Source organism: Lagenorhynchus albirostris, chromosome 20 (genome assembly GCF_949774975.1).
Source record: "Lagenorhynchus albirostris chromosome 20, mLagAlb1.1, whole genome shotgun sequence".
NCBI classification, from domain to species: Eukaryota; Metazoa; Chordata; class Mammalia; order Artiodactyla; family Delphinidae; genus Lagenorhynchus; species Lagenorhynchus albirostris.
The window spans coordinates 18,340,200-18,363,026 of record NC_083114.1 but is presented as its reverse complement, the minus strand read 5'-3'; the positions used below and the strand labels follow the sequence as shown (position 1 = coordinate 18,363,026).

General features: G+C 39.2%; 1 protein-coding gene across 7 annotated transcripts in view; it reads left to right on the top strand.

Annotated features, from left to right (window-relative positions):
• The window catches only part of MYO1D (myosin ID), a 348,947-nt gene that overhangs the window by 160,703 nt on the left and 165,417 nt on the right, over positions 1 to 22,827 (top strand). The window contains exons 17-18 of one of the 7 annotated variants that reach the window (XR_009537509.1): positions 7,536 to 7,701; positions 11,874 to 12,290. The exons of the other annotated variants lie outside the window; for them this stretch is intronic. The gene's annotated coding sequence lies outside the window, so the exon portion shown is untranslated. Of the gene's footprint in view, positions 1 to 7,535; positions 7,702 to 11,873; positions 12,291 to 22,827 lie in introns of those variants that run through there. 7 annotated transcript variants of the gene reach the window in all.

The following is a 22,827-nucleotide window of genomic DNA, read 5'->3' as shown; positions in this document are numbered from 1 at the left end:
ACCATCATCTGAGCCTTCAGCGAGTCATAATCTTTTTGCAGTAGTAACATCAAAGATCACTGATCACAGATCACAGTAACACAAATAATAATAATGAGAAGGTCATCTGCAGACAGTGACAGTCTTACTTCTTCTTCTCCAATTTGGATTCCTTTTATTTCTTTTTCTTCTCTGATTGCCATGACTAAAACTTCCAAAACTATATTGAATAATAGTGGTGAGAGTGGGCAGCCTTGTCTTATTCCTGATCTTAGAGGAAGTGGTTTCAGTTTTTCACCACTGAGAACGATGAGAAAACCATAATTCAAAGTGAGTCATGTACCACAATGTTCACTGCAGCACTATTTACAATATCCAGGACATGGGAGCAACCCAAGTGCCCATCAACAGATGAATGGATGAAGAAGATGTGGCACATATATACAATGGAATATTACTCAGCCATAAGAAGAAACGAAATTGAGTTATTTGTAATGAGGTGGATGGACCTAGAGTCTGTCATACAGAGTGAAGTGAGTCAGAAAGAGAAAAACAAATACCATATGCTAATGCATATATATGGAATCTAAAAAAAAAAAAATGGTTCTGATGAACCTAGGGACAGGGCAAGAATAAAGACACAGACGTAGAGAATGGACTTGAGAACACGGGGAGGGGGAAGGGATGAAGTGAGAGAGTGGCATGGACATATATACACTACCAAATGTAAAATAGCTAGCTAGTGGGAAGCAGCTGCATAGCACAGGGAGATCAACTCGGTGCTTTGTGTCCACCTAGAGGGGTGGGTTAGGGAGGGTGGGAGGGAGGCTCAAGAGGGAGGGGATATGGGGATGTATGTATATCTGATTCATTTTGTTATACAGCAGAAACTAACAAACCATTGTAAAGCGATTATACTCCAATACGGATGTTAAAAAAATAATGAGAAGGTTCGAAATATTGTGAGAATTACTGAAATGTGACACAGAGACACGAAGTGAGCAAATGCTGTTGGAAAAGTGGCACTGATCGACTTGCTTGATGCAGGGCTGCCATAAACCTTCAATTTGTAATTAAAAAAAAAAATCTGTGAAGGGCAATAAAATGAGGTATGCCTGTATTTAAAACATCATTTTCTAAAAAGCCCTGGATGTAGTACCACATGTTTGCCTCATTAAATTAAAAGAAATGAAGCTGTGTAGCCAGTGGGATATTTTTTGTAAGATCATCTTCTCTTCCTTTCATAATATGCAGTTGCTTTACTTCCCCACACACCCTCTACACTGGAGCTTGTGTGTGTTCTTTACATCACATTTGAATGAGAAATCAAATAAGGTGGAATTTCTAGACAGCACTGAAGAAACTACAGTTTTCAGAATTACAGCTTTAAGCAAGGAGGTGCCAAGACATCAGTAGTCAGTTCAGCAGCAAACACATGGGGCTGTCAACATGTGTAATGATTGTTTTAAGTGTGTTGTGCAGCAGAGCTGTCCAAGCTGATTTCCTTTTAGCTTTTTTCCATCTTCATCCTGTACCTTCCTGATTTGGTGTTTCCTGTCATCCATCTTCTATACGTTGTATTCATTAATTCCCAGAAAATAAGATACTTACTTGTTGTGTGGTTGGGGAGATCCTGAAAGAAGACAGTAGTTTTCACTGTTAACTGGTAGTTAACCGTTAACTGATTTTTAATGAAACTATCTCACCAAATGCATTACAAAGCATCACGGTTCTCTAATATTCTGTACTCACTTAGTTTTAAATACTTTGCTCTCTCAGAAAAAGAGTGGGGGAACTTCCCTGGTTGTCTAGCAGTTAAGACTCTGCGCTCCCAATGCAGGGGACCAGGTTCAATCCCTGGTCAGGGAACTGGATCCCACATGCCACAACTAAGGATCCTGCATGCTGCAACAAAAGATCCCGCGTGCCGCAACTAAGACCCAGCACAGCCAAATAAATAAATATTAAAAAGAGAGAGAGAGCTTATTAAAAAAAGAAAGAAAGAAAAAGAGTAGGGCACAGAACCCCTCAAGAAACTCCCTTATTTTTTTGGTGCATGTATAGTTTTAAATGTATGTTCTCATCCTAGGGTATCATAGGACAAGATCAAAATCATCATATAAGGTGATATTAAAAATGGATTCTCAAAGGGAGATAGAAAAGTACTGGGAGACTTCATCTTTTGTGTGGCCATTACCAACAAATATGGAATGAGGTGATGGATTTTGAAGAGTGGATTTCTTGACCCACCTATAAGACAAATAGAGGCTTTTGTGAATTGTGTCTTCTTTTGGGGGAATTGGCCCTTTCTTAAAGGGCATCTATAATCGATTATAGACAGACATCTTAATTGGTCACTATGTTATGTATTTGGGCCAATTCAGATCACACAGCTTTGATCCTAGCTCTAGGAATAGATTTTATCCTTTCCAGTGTGCCATGTTAAGAGGCCAAGGCCCCTCGTCTGTCACGTACTGAAGGCTACTAAACATAGATATTCTTTCTTAAAATAATATCTTCAGGCTCTAATCATTTTTCTTCAAGCAATTTGTGGTCACCCTGAGACCACAATTATAATTCTCAAATTCCCCAGCAGCAAGAGCTGCCAGCCCTTTGCAAATTTAAATTACGCTAGCCTCTGACCTGCTCCACACTCCATGCCATGAGTTTTGTGGGTTTTATTTCAATCCTAAATATGGCTCACAGCTTGTAGCACCCATGACACATGAGCTGTGGGGTCCATAGTCAAGCTCGAATCTGAAATCAGTTGTCAATCTTCTATTATAGTCATGTGAAATTACAGACATGTTTATATGGGAAATACAAAAGCTTCATGCTATCAGTGTTCAGATCAGTCAGCCTCCTGGGTCATTTGGCTCCCAGAATTTTATTTTTGCTTGTCTGGTGTCTGCCTGAAAGGATAGTAGTGGCTTGAGTATTAGGTCATAAGAAAATTGGTGCAATCTCAAAGGCAGGACAGGGGAGAACAAAGGAATGAGTGGAGGAGAAAGTGTGGAAAAGATGTGAGCGAGAAAAAAAGGTGATGTAACGCCGAGAAAGGAGGAAAAGACATCAAGTTAGTGAAATAAAATACTCAAAATGTAGGCAAAAATGATATGTGATTGTCATTTCTAATTTTATGTGGAATTCAAGATGGAACTGTAGAGGGCTTCCCTGGTGGCACAGTGGTTAAGAATCCGCCTGCCAATGCAGGGGACACGGGTTCAAGCCCTGGTCCGGGAAGATCCCACAAGCCACAGAGCAGCTAAGCCCATGTGCCACAACTACTGAGCCCACATGCTGCAACTACTGAAGTCCGTGTGCCACAACTCCTGAGCCCACGTGCTGCAACTACTGAAGCCTGTGCGCTCTAGGGCCCGCGTGCCGCGACTACTGAGCACGTGTGCTGCAACTACTGAAGCCTGCACGCCTAGAGCCCGTGCTCCGCAACAAAAGAAGCCACCACAATGAGAAGCCTGCGCACCGCAATGAAGAGCAGCCCCTGCTCGCCACAACTAGAAAAATCCCGTGTGCGACTACGAAGACCCAGCGTAGCCAAAAATAAATAAGTAAATATTTTTTAAAATTAAAAAAAAAAAGGCGGCTCATGTATCACAAGAACTGCCCTGGTTGTTTTTTCCCAATTAATAATATTATTTTTATGTTCTTATATTTATTAAATTCGCATTTTTCATTCTTTTTTTAATTAATTTTTATTGGAGTACAGTTGCTTTACAATGTTGTGTTAGTTTCTACCGTACAGCAAAGTGAGTCAGTTATACATACACATATATCCCCTCTTTTTTTGGATTTCCTTCCCATTTAGGTCACCAGCACTTTACATTCTTATTGTTGGGTTATATTATAGTCCCAGTCACAAGAAGGATCTTGTGAAGAGTTAAGAGTGGCTCATAAAAGCATAAACGTATAATGAAAATAGCAAATTCTGAAACTGAGAATAATATCATCACTATTAATTACAAGTAATCGCAAAGGTTAATATAGGTCTGAGTATAATAATTTTGTAAACCAACCAGAGAAAAAGTGTGAATAGAATCATTATCTGAAAATTAGATTGTATGGGTGTAGTTATTCATTTGCCCCTATTCCCTGATGTACTGTTTATTGTGAAACTTTGTCAAGTAGTAGCATGAGGCTATGGGGCTTTCACATTATTTTCAAACAAAGCTCACTGGCTTCTGTGTAAAACCAGTCAAGTGTTTTATTTCTCAGACTAAAAGCAAAATAATTCTCTCTCATATGAAATTGATTACTTTTGCCCTTAAGTTAAAAAAAAAAAGCTACTAATGTAGTAGCTAATCTTTACTGAGTGGCAGGCAGTATTCTGAGCACTTTACATACATTAACTAAATCTTTATAAGAACTCTGTGAATGAGTGTCTACCAGTATTTTTCATCTAATAGGAAAGGGAACTTAAGCCACTTGAATAGCTGAGTGCCTTGCTGGAGGTCACGCCAATAGTGGACCCCACAGCTGGGATTTGAACCCAGTGGTGCAGCCTTCTGCACACGTTTAAGCACTATTCACTTATACCACGGTAGCATCATTCAGTGTGCACTCCTCCTAGGAAAAACAGGTATGACTCACACTATTGAAGAAAAGTTTATAAAACCAGCCACAGAGATGCTGATGGCATCATGCTCAGAGAGAAAGAAGAAGGTGATTTGGCCCTAGTGATGTCTGAGTCATTGACTCTTGAGTATGTGAACTAAGATATATCTTTACTACGATTGGAAGGAAACACTGATGTTTCCTGTATGAATCAGCTCTTGACATATGTACGGTAATGAAAAGTGATCAGGGACTCTCTTTTACTGAGAATACATACTCCAGGAGAAGAGTTTTACTTGTTGTAGTAAGTTACTTTCGAGCCAGGAGTGGGTTGGGAAAGGTGTGTCTGGATGACTATGGACAAAGCATGAACTGAATTACAGGAAGGGTGGGGGAGGCATGGCTCTGTGACAAGAGAGGTTGCCCCCAGTGCCAGTCCACTCACTGCTTTATTCATGGGGAATATTTATGGTCAAAAATACGCTGCTTGACCTTGGCTAGTATTGAAAGAAATAAAGAAAAATGTGCCTTTGGTCAGATGACCACCATTGACCTTATGTCTTTTCAGTAGGCGGTGAGAAGAAACGGATAGCTAACGTCCTTTCCAACACTGTGATGTGTGGCCGGGTGGGAGAAGGGCGCTCATTGTATTTTTTTTTTAACATCTTTATTGGAGTATAATTGCTTTACAATGGGGTGTTAGTTTCTGCTGTATAACAAAGTGAATCAGTTATACATATGTTCCCATATCTCTTCCCTCTTGCGTCTCCCACCCTCCCTATCCCACCCCTCCAGGCGGTCACAAAGCACGGAGCTGATCTCCCTGTGCCACGCGGCTGCTTCCCACTAGCTATCTACCTTACGTTTGGTAGTGTATATATGTCCATGCCTCTCTCTCGCTTTGTTCCAGCTTACCCTTCCCCCTCCCCGTATCCTCAAGTCCATTCTCTAGTAGGTCTGTGTCTTTATTCCTGTCTTACCCGTAGGTTCTTCATGACATTTTTTTCCTTAAATTCCATATATATGTGTTAGCATACGGTATTTGTCTCTCTCTTTCTGACTTACTTCACTCTGTATGACAGACTCTAGGTCTATCCACCTCATTACAAATAGCTCAATTTCGTTTCTTTTTATGGCTGAGTAATATTCCATTGTATATATGTGCCACACCTTCTTTATCCATTCATTGTATTTTAAATGAGTAATAAACATGGATTTGTCCATTCATTACTGAATAGGGGTATACAACGAACAAGACAGGGCTCCATCCAGAGGAAGCTGACAGCCGAGTCAGAAGGGAGATGTGTTAGCGCTCAACCAGTGCAGTAGAGTAATTGTGACACTGTTGAGCAGGTAATGACTGCCAGGTGGGCTCAGAGAAGAGTCACCCACCTGAGCTGGGAGAGAAGGCTTTTTGGAAGGAGGAGAGATGCCAAAAAGTCGGAGAACAACTCTATTAGGTTCACATTTTACTTGGAAGTCCATTGTATGGAGGACAGAGATCTTAATCTCTATTTCATAATTCATTTATACAGGTTGAGTTCATTGGAGCTGGGTCATTGATGTGAGAGCAGGTTAATTGTCACGAAGGTTAGTGGGTAAACTAAACTTCCTGTGACAAAAACAGGGAACAAAGTTGTCTACAAAAATATCAAACAAACGTTGTTTTCCATAATAAATGTTTACTCGTCTTACTCCTTGGAATTACTGAAACTGCCCTTTCAGTACAGGAGAGTTCTTTGCCCTCCTTAGAAATTAGGACAATTAGGAAGCAAATATACATGGCAGCCATGCAACTCATGATGACAGAATTAAATTTAGCTGAATTTTATCACAAGTTTATAAATATTTACTAACCTTTCCCCTGTTATCTAACAAGACGTAAAGAGCTAGCTCCGGATTTGTCTTCTCAAAGCACCTGGGTCAGCAATTCCATTCTGTCATGGTTCCGCGTTAATAACTGCTAGGAAAGGCTGGCAGCCTTTGATTTGATTGGGGGTTTTTTTTGTTTGTTTTTGGTTGTGGCTTACAATATTCTGTTTCCACACTATACAAAGTCTCTGCAGCTTGAGAGAAGGGGTGCAGAGGCAGGAGCGTATTTGGAGAACCTAATAGTTTAGGGCGTAGTTCAAAGTACCTCTGAGACATTCGAGTCAAGATGACCAGCATATTGGATGTATGAGTCAGGGAAGCAGAGGAAGTAACAAATCTCAAGTAAAAGGAATGATCAGCAGTGTCAAACATAGAGTCATCCAGCAAAATAAAGGACTGAAAGTGCCCACTTAATCTGGCAGTTGGGAGATCACTGGTTTATTAATAACCAGCATGTTAAAGATGATCAGGGTGAAAGGCAGAGTACAGGAAGAGAAGAAAAGCACACCAAGTACTAGAATCCTCCAGGAAGAAAGTATGTTGAACATTTATTGGTAAATCATGGTAATATGGTAATGAACATAGGTATGGAAAGTATGTATGTTCTTAATGAAGAAATCAAGGAGTATTTATCATCTACAAGACATTTAATAAACTACTATTGAATGTTGAAGCCTTACTCCTACATATATTACTAAACAGTGCTAATAAAATAACATTCAGTACAAGTCATTGATTTTTATTATTGTGAAGAAAATTTCTGTTGATTTATAATGTAAGCCAATAACTGAAGCCATTTAGTATTTACATAGTGACAAATGCAAAGCCCCTTTAGAGCAATAAAAATGCTTCAGCAAAAATTTAACATTAGAACGACAGAGCGTCCTCTCTCTCTCTCTCTCTCTCTCTCTCTCTCTCTCTCTCTCTCTCTCTCTCTCTCTCTCTCTCTCTCTCTCTCTCTCTCTCTCTCTTTCTTTCTCTTATTTTTCCCTACCCCCCTCCCCACCCTTTTCCTCCTCCCACCCAACTGAGGAATAAAAAAGATAAAAGCATATTTGGAAAATAATGATGACATGTCAAAAATAATTTGTTTCTTATTTATCTCCTCTCAGATACTGCCAATAAGAAGCCACTGCCACCCCTTCCCCAGCCTGTTCCCCTGTAGGTTGGAAGCAGATGATTTGCTCTCCTGAAAGAGCAGCACATCCGTTGCCCGGGTGATATCTCATTACTAAGGCAACCAATTTGGTGCATCAGTGTGAATCCCAATTTTAAAATGTAATTATGCCAAGATATGTACATATGCTTGAGATTTGCTTAAAAGAAATCTGTTCTCCTTTGGAAGGAAAACATTTCCTATGTTAGTTGAAAGAAAGGGGGAAATACTTCTTTTATTCTTTGCTAGTTATAAATACACCTTTCAACTGATCTCCCACCATGCTTAGTGAAAGAGCTTGCACTGGTTCTCTCTCACCACTTTTTTTTTAACTGGAGATCTTCCCTTTCCAAGACACTTCTCTCTTGAGACCTGTCACTCATAACCCAGCAGCTGTTGTCACCATGACAACATTTCTGGCCCCTATAGGTGGCGGAAGGAAAAAAAAAAAGAGTGGCTCCATTTTCATTGCACTTTTCTTTTTAATTGCTGGGAACTCAAGAGATTGACTCTTTGTAAGGAATTAGTTAGTGAAGGGGAAGTGATTCAATGAATAGGTGTTTACGTTAAATTATAAAACTTGTGAACAATTCAGTGAGGATTGCCATCCCAGACTCAAATGAAAGATCTTATTGATAGGAGGTGTACACCAAAAGCTTGGCTGGAGGAAGACGGCCAAGGCAAACAAAATACCATCGAATCACTGCTGAGCAATTAATTTTTCTTCCTCCTCGACAAAAATTATAGTTTAAAAATTAAAAGCATATTTGGGTACAGGGAATATTTAATTACCAATCTTATTAAATAATGAAACCCATGCAATTCATTAAGTTTCCCATTTGCTGACGCTTCCAGGAAGCTCAGGGTTCAGATTTGTACTCAGATCCAGGAACCATTCTTAGCTGGGGTTTCAAGTGTGACTGTCACCCTTCCTACTGAGACCCCCACTCATTGCCTACCTGTCCTTCTTTTATCCTCAGTTGGGTGACTATGTTGTCTATGTAACTTTTTTTTTTAATTTATTTATTTTATTTATTTTTGGCCACGTTGGGTCTTCATTGCTGCGCGCAGGTTTTCTCTGGTTGCAGCGAGCGAGCGGGAGCTACTCTTCGTTGCAGTGCGCAGGCTTCTCATTGCAGTGGCTTCTCTTGTTACGGAGCACGGGCTCTAGGTGCATGGGCTTCAGTAGTTGTAGCACACGGGCTCAGTAGTTGTGGCTCGCGGGCTCTAGAGTGCAGGCTCAGTAGTTGTGGCGCATGGGCTTAGTTGCTCCGTGATGTGTGGGATCCTCCCGGACCAGGGCTCGAACCCGTGTCCTCTGCATCAGCAGGCGGATTCTTAACCACTGTGCCACCAGAGAAGCCCCCTTGTCTATGTACCTTTTATGTAAGTTTCCTCCGATCTTTTGGAAGTAATTGGGTGACACATATTAAAGGCAACGGTGAAAATATCATAATGGGTATTCACTACCTAGTGGCAGTGCTGATATTTCACGTAAAATATCACCCCCCAAAAAAGATGATTTTCAAAACTGCCTTTTTAAAAAGGCCTTTCTGAAGTACATAATTTTGCCACATATTTCATTAAGCCAAGGCACTTGATGGGTGACAAAATATATCCTCATATCCTATTAGGTATATAAAAGAATATATGTGGTTTAAGTGTAAGGGCTATGGTGTTGAGGTTTACTTTAGTCTTTTTCTTGCTATAGCACTAAGAAATCTAAGTGTGTCAGAAATTGCTTATATCTTTGTCATGGCACATTTAAACACATTCTGCTTGGACTATTAAGTTTTGCTAACCCAAAAAAAAAGTTTATGAAATATTCAACATGTTCTGGGAAATGTATCATTATTTATTGCATATATTTAGAGCATTCGGTTTCTCTTTATGGGGAGACGTATAGTGGCTTTAAACGCGATCTTTTTCATTTCAGCACATGCACAGTATAAATACCTCTAACGTACAAAAGGCCCTTCCAAAGAAATGAAATAAATACCTCACTAGAAAACTGAGGAAAACTATAGACAATCAGCCCACCAGAAAAAAAGAAAAATGGCCAGCAGCTATATTTTCACCTATCAGATACTCAGCGTTTGTTTTTTTTTTTTCTTTTAATCCTACACAGTGTTGTTGATGATACGTTTACTACTGGCATGAGAGTACATTGATGAGAACTTTCTGGACAGTAGTTTAGCAATGTGTTTCCAAAAAACCTCAAAGTTGGGTTTGCCTCTAATCTAGCAATTATGCTTGTAGAAATTTATACTAAGAAAATTCATGTAAAAATCCAGTTGTAAGAATTTTCTCTTCAGTATTTCTCCTGAAAGTGGAAAATAATGGAGAAGAATGTTAAGAAGTGAGTCATATAAGTTGTGGTATATCCCTACAATAGAAAACTAAGCAGCCATTAGCAGTGACAATATAAAGAAATTTAATAACATCAAGTGCTCATGATAAATGCTAAGTGAGAATATGTGTTACAGAACAGGATGTTCAGTATGATTCCTTTTTAACCACATTGTTAATTCTAGACATACCTACACCTGCATGCGTGTGCATGCGTGTGTGCATGTGTGCACGCACACACACACCCATTATATAGACTGAGGAGGAGTCATTCCTTTGGGGGGGTTTATTTATAACTAAAGAAAATTTAGGGCTATTTATATTCAGTGTTTTTTGTCAGACAGTCTTACTGTTGCCAATCACTCTGCATTCAAATTCAGTACTACAAGGAGGATCTGTATTTTTTTATTGAAGTATAATTGATTTACAATGTTGTATTAGTTTCTGCTGTACAGCAAAGTGATTCAGTTAAATATATATATACGTATATATATACATATATACTTTTTCATATTCTTTTCCATTATGGTTTATCACAGCATATTGAATATAGTTCCCTGTGCTATACAGTACAACCTTGTTGATTATCCACTCTCTATATAATAGTTTGTATCTGCTAACCCCAAACTCCCAATCTATCCCTGCCCTACTCCCCTCCCCCTTGGCAACACAGGTCTGTCCTCTATGTCTGCAAGTCTGTTTCTGTTTTGTAGATAAGTTCAGTTGTGTCATATTTTAGATTCCACATATAAGTGATATCATATGGTATTTGTCTTTCTCTTTCTGACTTACTTCGCTTAGTATGATAATCTCTAGATCCATCCATGTTGCTGCAGATGGCATTATTTCATTCTTTTTCATGGTTGTGTAGTATTCCATTGTGTATATGTACCACATCTTCTTTACCCAGAGACTCTATATTTTTAAGAAAATTTAATTTCAAAATAAGATGTTTACTAGCCAGTTGTCCTGAGTTGGTCTTATTGTATTTGTGTAGATACAAACACCCAAAGAAATCAAGCACTCATAGAAAATATGTCAGTGACAGATATCCTCGGGGAAGTAAAAATACAATCAAGCACTTGTGATTTATGTTTTTGGTTTTTGGGTTTTTTTTTGCGGTATGTGGGCCTCTCACTGTTGTGGCCTCTCCCGTTGTGGAGCACAGTCTCCGGACGCGCAGGCTCAGCGGCCATGGCTCACGGGCCCAGCCACTCCGGGGCATGTGGGATCTTCCCAGACCGGGACACGAACCCGTGTCCCCTGCATCGGCAGGCGGACTCTCAACCACTGCGCCACCAGGGAAGCCCAAGCACTCGTGATTTAAATGCAGGTTACAGACCAAGTACTTTATTCACAAGTGTACTGTACTTTGAATGGATTATAGGGCTTCCCTGGTGGCGCAGTGGTTAAGAATCCGCCTGCCAATGCAGGGGACATGGGTTTGAGCCCTAGTCCGGGAAGATCCCACATGCTGTGGAGCAACTAAGCCCGTGCACCACAACTACTGAGCCTGAGCTCTAGAGCCCGCGAGCCACAACTACTGAGCCTGTGTGCCCTAGAGCCCATGCTCCGCAACAAGAGAAGCCACCACAATGAGAAGCCCGCGCACCGCAACAAAGAGTAGCCCCCGCTTGCTGCAACTAGAGAAAGCCCGCGCGCAGCAACAAAGAGCCAATGCAGCCAAAAATAAATAAATAAATAAATAAATTTATTTTAAAAATGGATTGTAAATAGGAACAACATAGAGCTGTAATCACATTATTTCCATCTAAAATTTTAATTGTTTTTATTATAAAGTAATACGTATTCATTGTGAAATTTCAAAATATATTTAAAGAAGGAAATAACATCATCCATCATCTCACCACCAGAAAGGTAACTACTGTTAGTGCTTTGGAAGGTGTCATAACAGTCTCTGTCCTACTCTCTCTTGCACACACAGTTTTCTAAATTGAAGTCATGCTGTGTACACTGTAAAGGGCTGTTCCAGATGAAAATCAGCAGAACCACGGTGATGGTTGTGGTTTGGGGCCCCTGGACCACTTCTGTGTGATCTTCCAAGCTTCTCTCCTTGACCCACATCTGCAAAGCATCACCATCTGAGTTTTAATGATGTTCCTCTGTTCAGAAGCCCTTCAATCACCTACAAAATTCAGACCAGGCTCTGCCAGCATCTTTCCCTGTGCCACCATGCAGCATCATCGTGTTTTTCCCTGCACTCCCACATACATCTGTCCCACCTGTGCGCTTTACACATACCATTTGCCTTTGCCTTTTGTGTCTTCAAATTAGACTCCACCCCCTCACTCAAGCCCTCCTGGCCAGACTAGTCTAAATAAAGTCATCTTTACTTCCTTCACCAGCACCCATTTGTCGATTTTATGTGGCTCTCTGAGGCAGTAACTTCAACAGGAGGTGGGAGCTGTGGGCCTGCTGTTAGTTTGGAGTTTGTGTAAGGTTTTAGGTCATCACTTCCTTTATCTGTAAAACGATAGGCTTGGATATGGGCACATCTGTTACAATCAAGTATGAGGTGTGTTATGAGTAACTTGGTATTAATAATAAGTTAGCAAAGGTAATGAATTAATTTATAAATAGGAGCTGATGTGAGTTTACTTCTATAAAATTTATATTTGCTTTCTTAAGTGGGCAAGAAAGGCCCATTTCAGGGATGGTACAACCCCCGAGGGTTGTTGCACGTGTGTTGCACGTGTGTTGCACGTGTGTTGCACGTGTGAATGTCCTTCCTAAGGTGTGCCGTGGAAGAGTCAGGGCAGAGAACCTCCCAGCTGATGGCTTATAAGAGGTCTTCAGCTCAAAGATTCCTGCCGAATTCTAAGATTTCTGTAGGCTGTAGATCATCTATTAATTTTGCACATTTGTCTTCTCTCCTCAACCAGATTATAAATTGTTGAGGGAAGCAGTGTCCTTATGCTTATTTGTACTCCACCCAGGGGCCCCAGCATGATGCCCTGTGCACAGTGCCTCACGTGGTATTTTGACAATAATATAGTGTCATGACTCAATACTAGGTGCTCTGGGATTATAGAGGTTCCTGTTAGCTATGTTATGTTTATTAATATTTAAGAGCTAGTCATATGCATTTAAATGAGGTACCTTCATCATACCAAGCAAGTGGAGTAATTAGTAGGCATAAGAGTTATTCCTAACTGGGAAAGAAGCCTTTAAGTTTTAACTCCGCTGCCAGAGCTGCAGAATCGCTAATTTCTGTGTAATTTCTAGTCTCTACTGCTGCCTAACCAGCAGGTGGTTCTTGGCTTCAGTCAACCACCAGGCACTTGGGTTCCAATCCCAGCTCCAACACTTACAAGATGAAACTTTGGGACCTCTCTGTTCTTCAGTTTCCTCATCTGTAAAAGGGAAGTAAGAGTACCCACCTTATAGTTGTGAGTATTAAATGACTTAATATATTCATCATACTTTGATCAGTGCCTAGCATATGGCAGGTACTATATGTTTGCTATTCTTATGAACATTGATATTATTAATATTAATATTATTATTATTGGTTTGGGTATATATCAATTGACCATTGGCATAATTATGCCACAAACCACCTGTATTGGTTTCCTATGACAACTGTAAAAATTATCACAAACTCGGTGTCTTGAAACAACAGAAACGTATCCTCTCACAGTTCTGGAGCCCAGAAGTCTGAAATCAGTTTCACTGGGCCAAAATCAAGGTGACATCAAGGCCACACTTCCTCTAGTGGTTGTAGGGGATAATCTAGTCCTGGCTTCTTCCAGCTTCTGGTAGCTGCCGGAATTCCATGGTTTGTGGCTCCGTTCTCTGCTTCCGTAGTCATATGTCATCCCCTCGTCTGTCTTCAGATCTCCTACCACCTCCCTCTTATATAGATACATGGGATTGCATTTAGGGTGCAAACAGATAATCCAGGATAATCTCCCCATCTCAAGATCCTTAACCTAATCACATCTGCAAAGTCCTTTTTCTGTCACGTGAAATAACATTTACCGGTTCCAAGGATTAAGAGGTAGAAATCTTTTTGTGGGCGGGGGGGATTGTTCAACCCACCACATCTCTGAAACACAGTCGCTGTAACAGAATTTACTTCCTCCTCATGCATCCAAGGTTTGGCCATTTGTGGGTTGAGTACAGATTGGCTCCACGTGTGGCTTATTTTTTTCTGGTGTCAATGAATCCCAGGGGCATGTTCTTCTCATGGTAACAGCAAAAGCCTAAGAGGGCAAGGCTGACCACACAAGCACATTTCAAGCTGTTCAGGTCACGTGTATATATATCTCGTTGACCAAAGCGGGTCACATCAATGGGGTGACCCATGTAGGTCAAGAGTAAAGGAATGAATATTTGCTATCATAACAACTTAGCGTGGGGTTTTCTGTAGATGGCAACTAACTTAAAGCTACGTTAACAATATATGTATTTGGAAGAGGAAGAAAATCCAGGATTCCAAGCAAAGTTATTTAGTAATAAGACAGTTTGCTACAGTTGTTATTTGAAGGTTAAGTCAAGACGCTACGTGTTTTGTAGTCTTAGCCTGGCCAGATACAGCCCTGACTGTGATGATCACAGGAAACTTGTTGCATGATGTTTGATTTAGAGGATAAACCTCCACAGATGTGGAATGAGCTACCTAGCTCCTTTTGCCATAATGTAGTGACTCAGTGAACTCCTTGGAGATGTGAAAAAGAAGCAAGAGTTTTCTGCCCCTCTGGCAGAACAGAATCTGTGCTGGGTAGCCTCGCAAGAAGAGAAGGGAACTAGAGAATACCTGTCAGCTGCTGAGTTAAAGCCAAAGTGACATTAATTACAGTATCTTCTCAGTCATCCTTGACCTATGAGCCTGAATAGCTAGTTCATCTAAGTGATCTAACCAAGAGCTGGTTCCTTATACTTTCATTGGAACCTGATTTTTGGTAATTTGAGAACTAGTATACAATATTTGTATATTTCAATTGGATAGAATTTCCCAGTCTAGGGTTTTTTTTCCCCCCTCTTCCCTCTCATTCCAGTAATAGAGGAATTAGATTATTCTCACAGGCCCAGTGAAAGAAAGGAGTAATACACAGCAGAGTCTATGAGCTCTTTCTCAGTCTCTTTGGCTCCAGGACAGAATAAGGATGTACCAGGTCACATTTTCCTCAGTCACTTGATAAAAAGCAGTGACACTAAGTTGTTGACTTGTGTCAAGGAAGAAAAAAAAAGGAAGAAAGTAAAAAGGCAAAGGGGGAATTTTTCCTGAAAAATCCTGTAACTGGGATGAATAGGGAATTAGGAACTTAATTTAGAGTATCCATATTTAAGATGAAGATTTTTACGTTTTTAGTGAAAGAAATTCTTTTAACGTAAACGAAACATTCACTGAAAACCAGACTTTTCACGCCTCATGTTCCTCACTGGCAAACTGGCAACAGTTTGCCAAGCAGATGCTCATTCATGCTAGACTGCTCTAGAACCATCAAGGGTCACCACTGATTTTGAAATTCCCTTAAGACTTGAGAACTGCATGGCAGCTGCCGTGTGTTACTTCCTTGAATGTTTCATCATGTGCTTGGCTGGCTGCCCTGTTGTGTAACAGGATGAGTTGTCTGTTTCTCTTAAGTGAGCTCTTAAACCCTAAGGTTACTTGGTTGTAAAACATTCCGTGGGGCTTTCTTCACAGATAAGTAAGTCTTCTTTTAAACTTGTGATAAAAGATCTTTAGTGTATTCAAGTCAATAAGTATCCATTCATTCAACAAATGTGTTTATTGCCAGGCACTCTTTGGAGACACCCAGATGAATATAATAGAAATAGTCCTTCTCCTCATGCAGCATACATTCTAATTGAGCAGCAAGATAAAACACTTAGTCAACAAATAATTATAAATTATGTAACAGTTATGAAGGAAAGGAAGGCTTTAATTGGGGCAGTCATTCAGAGGACAAGGGAAATAGGCTGGTCAGGGAAGACCTCTCTGAGGAGGTGACATTCAAGTGAGACCGAAAAATTGAGAACGAGCTGACTCTAGGAAAAGTCCAGGGAGAGGAGATGCAAGCAGAGGGAACTACATGAGCAAAAAACTCTGCAGCAAGAGAGGGTGTGAACGTTTGGAAGGCATTTCCAGCAATATCACTGCCATGTCTGTGCTTCTGTCACTTTTTTTTTTTTTAATACTGGTGCACATGCCTTTCTTCAAGGCTCAGTGCAGCAGAATTTCTGTCTGAAGTTTTCAGCTGGAATTTGGGTTTAGGTTTTCTGGAAGGATACCTGGAGGGCAGCTAAGGAAGAGTTCCATGAAATATTGATCACAAGCCAGTTGAGATGAGTGAAAAAGACCAAAAAGAAGGGTAGCGTTTGACGGTCCTAAAATATTTCACAGACCGAAAGAGCTGTTTATTGGCAAGCCTAACGCTGATGTTCGTTCTAAAAGCAGTCCGATTATTCTCTAAATCCAAGATGGGGTGAGCTGACTTTGTATGAAAATGCTGATTTAATATAACTTATATATTAAATCTGTAGAATATACCCTTTCACTGTAGCTTACACCTTTTTCAGTCAAGTAATTTTATGTATGTGGGTGGGTGGGAGTGTGGCTATATATATATATCCTGATTGTTGTATATTCCTGATTATTTCCCAGTGTTTTTTTTATACAGCTATTTCAGAGGAGACATCCTCATAGAGATTTCCAATGTTAACTCTTCTTAATGCCTGACCAGGTAGGATCTGACTTAGATTCATTCCACTCACATATGTTCAATCCAAGTCGAACATTTCTCCTGTCATATTCATCAGCCGTAGCTGGTAACTCATTTGTATTTCAAAGAATCCAGAGCTTTAGTGGGCATTTCACACACCTTTAATTATGGGTAATCTACTAGAGTAGACACGAGTTTCCTGCCATTCATGAAGTGATTGTGAATAAAGGCTCTCTCCTATTTGTGATCGAGACCACTCCTCCACATAGAGCTTAGTAACAAAACAAATTCTTTTTATAGGCACATATTTAAAGGTTTTTTCTAAGAGATGTGCAATTTGTCTATTTTTATTTATTATTTAAATTTTTTGGCCACACCCCGAGGCCTGTGTGTTCCCCGACCAGGGATCAAACCCACGCCCCCTGCATTGAAAGGCAGAGTCTTAACCACTGAACGGCCAATGAAGTCCCTAGACACATATTTGATTTTTTTTTACATCTTTATTAGAGTATAATTGCTTTACAGTGGTGTGTTAGTTTCTGCTTTATAACAAAGTGAATCAGTTATACACATACATATGTTCCCATATCTCCTCCCTCTTGCGTCTCCCTCCCTCCCACCCTCCCTATCCCACCCCTCTAGGTGGTCACAGAGCACCGAGCTGATCTCCCTGTGCTATGCAGCTGCTTGTTTCTCAAAAAATATCATTGTATCACAATGTGTTCAGTTGCAAGGAAGGGAGAAGGGGAGAAAGAGAGAGTAGGAGGGAAGGAGAAAGGAATAGAGGGGAGGGGAGGAGGGGAGAGCGTAAAAAGAAAACTCAATTCAGACGGGCACCGAGTGTAACGGGGATTTATTTCATACATCAGGAAGCCTTCTCTTGGGTCATCTTCATTCTCAGTGTGGCTCCCCCTTGTGGTTGCCAGATGGCTGCCAACAGTTACAGAAGCCACGTTTCGTTATTCAAGGAAATCTCTTCTAGAAGTACTTGGACATTCTCTCCGAAGAGTGAGAAATTTTCTTTCTCAGAAACACCTAGAAAATGTCTTCTCATGTTTTATTAGCCACGACCAATAACCATGGCCATCAGATGTTAAAAGGCAAAATGCTAAAGAGCCTTCGTAAATGTAATAAAAGTTTAGCTTATTTCATATATAAAAAGCCCTTACAAATCATTATGTAAAATTACAAATATGTGATGGACAAAAACAAGGAATGAAGAGAGAATTCACAACAGAAAAAATTCTAATAGCCAGTGAATTTTTTATATTCCTAATCAAAGCAGTTGAACCATAGCAACAATATGTTATCCTGTATCAATCTCGTTAATTCTTTTTAACTCTTCGCATGGTAGAGTTTGGAAATGAATACTTTAGTATGTGGCATTTGGAAATATAAATGAGTCACAGCAGCAATTCTATTTCTAGAATTAGAATATGTACAATGTTACTCCTAAAATGATATTTTAAATTGCAGAAAACACCAGAAATACCGCACAGTAGGAGGTTGGTTAACTGAATTATATGCATGTATCTGGTTGAGTACTGTGAGGCCGTTCAGAATCACATTATAGGAGGACATTTGATCACATGGGAAAATGTGCTTGATGTATCAACTAAAAAGCATTACAAAGCACTTTATGACATTATGTGATCTCGGTTTTGTGTAAAATATGTATGTAACCATCAAAGAAAAATAGATACATTGGACCGCACACAATTTTTTTAAAAGACAACTTCTGTATGGTAGTATACCATAAATAGTACCAAAAGATCATTGCCATACCGGAAAAACTATTTAAAATGCTAATAACAAAAAGATGATTCCCTTAATTTATAAAGAGCTCATACAGATCAATAAAAGACAATCCAAAGAAAATGGATTTAAAAGCTAGAAATATGCAGTTTATAAAAAAGAATTTTAAATGACTGATAAAAACATACACGTTATATTTATATTATATTTATATTAGTTGAAAAATTAATTATATTCCTGTTGACATCCATTTTAACTCTGTTCTGACTTGATTGGTATGTAACTAAGAAACTTCAGTCTTCAAATATTATGTTATAAAACATTTCTTGGGAAAGAAATAGATTAGGTAGTAGGATTTTTCAGATTTGTAAGTACAAGGTTGTGTTTCCGGTAGGATTTTTAGTAATATAGTTATAGCTATGTGTACAAGTATAAAACCTCAACATCACTGAGAAAACCTAGCATTTTAGTTTAGATGTTTCTCTAAATAGTGGCATTTCTGTCTGTCCCACCACAGCATTTTTCCAGCATGAGCTACTTAATACTCTGATAATAGTGTGTTGCCTACTATTATGAGAAATCATGCACCCAACAGTGCAGTTGTATTCTTTTTTTTCTCTTTGGCATTGAGTTATGACCAGGAATGATCTTCATAGTTTTTTAATCATATTATGTTCAACTTGTGTAAATTTGAACTGTTGAAAAAGTATCTATCCTTAATAAGTACACTTTCTCTTATCCTGCCATTCCGCCTTACATTAATTACAGTCTAAGACAGAAAACTAAAAAGGGGAAGCATATTTAATGTTTACCCAAGTAATCTAAGGGATTATTTCCTTCCTCCAACATTCTGAAATCCCCTCCTTAGGAAACATCATCACCATCGGTGTGAACGCTGGGAACCGGTATCATATTTGGGGTACAGGGATACATTGAAGAGCGCTGGTCTCAACAAAACCCTCCTGGCACCATCACCCATTGCCTACAGCCAGAGCCAGGCTCCTAGCAAGAGCTGTGAATATGAATCACATTCCTTTGTAGAAGCAGGGTTTTTAGGTCTGAAAAATGACTGTTTCTCAAAGCCAAGCGTTTGCCAGCAAAAAATGTATTAATGTATGACTTCAAGAAACTTATGTCAAATGTATTCCCTGCTTTTTTTTAATGTTGAATTATTAGTACGAGAAACATAAAGCAGCAACGTACAAATATATGTCAAGCATAAGTGCTTTAAAAACCTATTTTTAATGTATATCAAGTGTCTAGCATAAGGCCTAGTGCATAATAATGAAATAAAGTTTTCTCTCCCTAGTCTGAGGAGTCATAACCGTAATCAGATGAAAATCAAAGATAGTGGTTATCAATGCCATGCGCACTTTAGATCAGAAAGAACCTTTAACACTTTAAAATTTTTGTTCATTTTCAGTAGCTGTTAAGATAGAATATGCGTATGTGCTCTTATAAATCATCTAGTGTAACATCCTTGCTTTACAGCCGAAGCACCTGAAGCCTGCAAAGTAGTCTGTAGGGAATGCTGGCGTCTCCAGGGAAAGATTCTTTCCACTCCGCCCCAACTCCCTGCCACTCAGGGAGCTGTCCCTCTCGCAGTGCTGGACTTCCTTGAAAGAGCCTCACTGTGACAGGAATTCAAGCTTCTTTACATGGAGGTTTCCATTGTTGTGGCCTTTGACCAGATCTCAGTTTTTAGGGGATCAGTTGTAGTTCTTTCCCAGTTATCTCATAGGCATGTTTGGTTTTTCCTAGAATATCATAGGTGTCCCCTGTTTCCCTCTATATCTCCGATAGAAACCAAACGTACAGTAGGAATTCGGGAAATTCTTATGGAACGAACAAATGCTTAGTAATGCTTATGCCACCATGGCATGTTTTGGGATGGCATATACTGATCCCCTTCAAAATGAATGAGTAATCTGTGTACAAAGGGTTCTGTAGTTAAATTTTGTTTTTAAATTTTAAAAATTTAAATGTTTTTTAAATTTTGTTGAACAAAGTTAAAATAGGTTTACTTACATAGAACTTCTTAGAGCTTTTAATATGCTAATGTACATTATGAATCTCCAAAAAGGACTTGCAGTATGCAGCCTTCCTGAACTTACTGAAAATGGAACCTTTTTTTCAAGGAGCATTTCAAAGGCCCTGTGTTCCAGAATTCACTTTTGAAACTCTATAGAAGAGAATGTTAGGATGCACCTCTGGCTGGTCCTTTCAAATACCAGTTATTATCTGAGTTTTTGAGAGATTTAGGGAACCATTCAAAATTGAGATCATTTGCAAGCGTCTGAAACAAAGGTTACTGGGTTTCTGGTGGGTTTTTTTTAAGGAATTCTGCATGTTCTAGATGCTAGATATAAAGGAAGAAAAGTCAGAACATTTGTTACGTAAGATAAAAGCCCAACCTGTCCCCTGACTGGTTGATGAGCCACCTCCGTCTTGGATGACAGTGGATCTGGGGGTGGACAAGGCAGCAGGTGTCTTCACACAAACTTAAAACATCCCCAGATGCCTCGTTGGATCTACTGAAATGTCCAAACACTTGGCCCAAACCCTGAGGTTCTGTGTCCAAAAGCAGTTCTGAAATAGCCTTGACCTGAGCGATTTTTGAAGATGAATTATCAACTTTGTACCTCTTAAGAAAAAAAAATGTTTTAACCAAACAGAGGAAAGCAACCACTTCAGTAGAGCCCCACAGGCAGTTTACTTTTGAACGAGATTGAATCCTGAAAGGCCCATCAGAATTACTTAACCTGTTTGCTCCACAGGCAGTTTACTTTCGAACGAGATTGAATCCTGAAAGGCCCATCAGAATTACTTAACCTGTTTGCTGGATTAATTTTGTTTTCATTTATCTTCAGAATAATTGCAATTTGATTTTTGACAGAGTTAATGTTGAGCTAGTCTTCTGACAATAATTGACTAAGAGGTTCAATTGCTTCTTGATGTTACAGTTACAAGGAGGTTGTCAGACTATAGCATCATCATATTAGGCAACGATTGTATGCACTAAAGAATTTCTAGGCTAATAGATCTGGAGAAGGCCATATAGAAAATGTATGAGTCCCAAATGAAGGTTCACAAGTCACCTAACTTGGCAAGTTAGTCTACCAGACCAAGGTAAAGCTCAGGGGTGATTATTTCTAAATTACACCTCACACGCACATAGTTAAGTTCATCAGGATAATTTATAATGATCAGGCTCACACATGCTCTTTTTTTTCTTTTTTTGGAAGGGGGTGTCTCTTCATTTGAAGGTTTTACATCTGTTTATTGACTGAAGATCTGGTTATTTCATCTCTTTTTTTAATTTTTATTTTATACTGGAGTATAGTTGATTTACAATGTTGTGTTAGCTTCAGGTGTACAGCAAGGTGATTCAGTTATACATACACATGTATCTATTCTTTTTCACATTCTTTTCCCTTATAGGTTATTACAGAATATTGAGTAGAGTTCCCTGTGCTATACAGTAGGTCCTTGTTGGTTATCTGTCTTATATATAGTAGTGTGTATATGTTAATCTCAAACTCCTAATTTATCCCTCCCCTCCACCTTGCCCCTTTGGTAACCATAAGTTTGTTTTCTAAGTCTGTGAGTCTGTTTCTGTTTTGTATATAAGTTCATTTATATCATTTTTTTAGATTCCACATATAAGTGATATCATGATATTTGTCTTTCTCTGTCTGCCGTACTTCACTTAGTATATTTCATTATTTCTTAATTTCTCCCCTAGGTCATCTGAAATGCTATTAATTTATCTGTAAAACCAAGGAATTTTGTGTCAAAATTTATGCTGAGAACTTACAAATTATATTTACTGGGTCTTAGTTTCTTCTTGGTACATATTAACCTGCTGTTCTGGTAAAAATATGGGTACTGCACTAGCATTTTAAAAATAGCACATCAGGTCTTTATTCATTTTGTCCCTCATAGAGATATTTGGGTTGAAGAGGAATAACTCAGAAAATTTTTTCTGTCTTTGAATCTTCCTTTAAAATAACTCCTTCGTTAATCAATCATGAAATATTCCAAAATGGATGTCGTATTCTAAATATGATGGGGTATATGGATACCAAAGATAGATTTTGTGTATTTTACAATTTGCTCAGAGTTCAACCTGGTACCTAAGTAAATTCTCCTCCACCACAACTCTTTAGCAACCATATACTGTCAGAACTCAGCCAGAATTACTGTATGGAGGACTTAAGACTAGAAATAGAAGAAAGATGCTTCTCCCAAAAGTTCTCCCTAGGCATGGAGGGCCTGGGAAGCTTGGAAGCTGGAATTTTGAAGGATTTCAGTTGTAGAAACTAAGAGAATATCCAATTCAGGGCAACAGGGAGCTGTTTGAGAACAGGCAGAAAAGACCCAACACCCATAATGACTAGAAAACAAAAACATGGAGAACAAGAGAAAAACAGAAAGCTGACCTGTGTTTGTTTC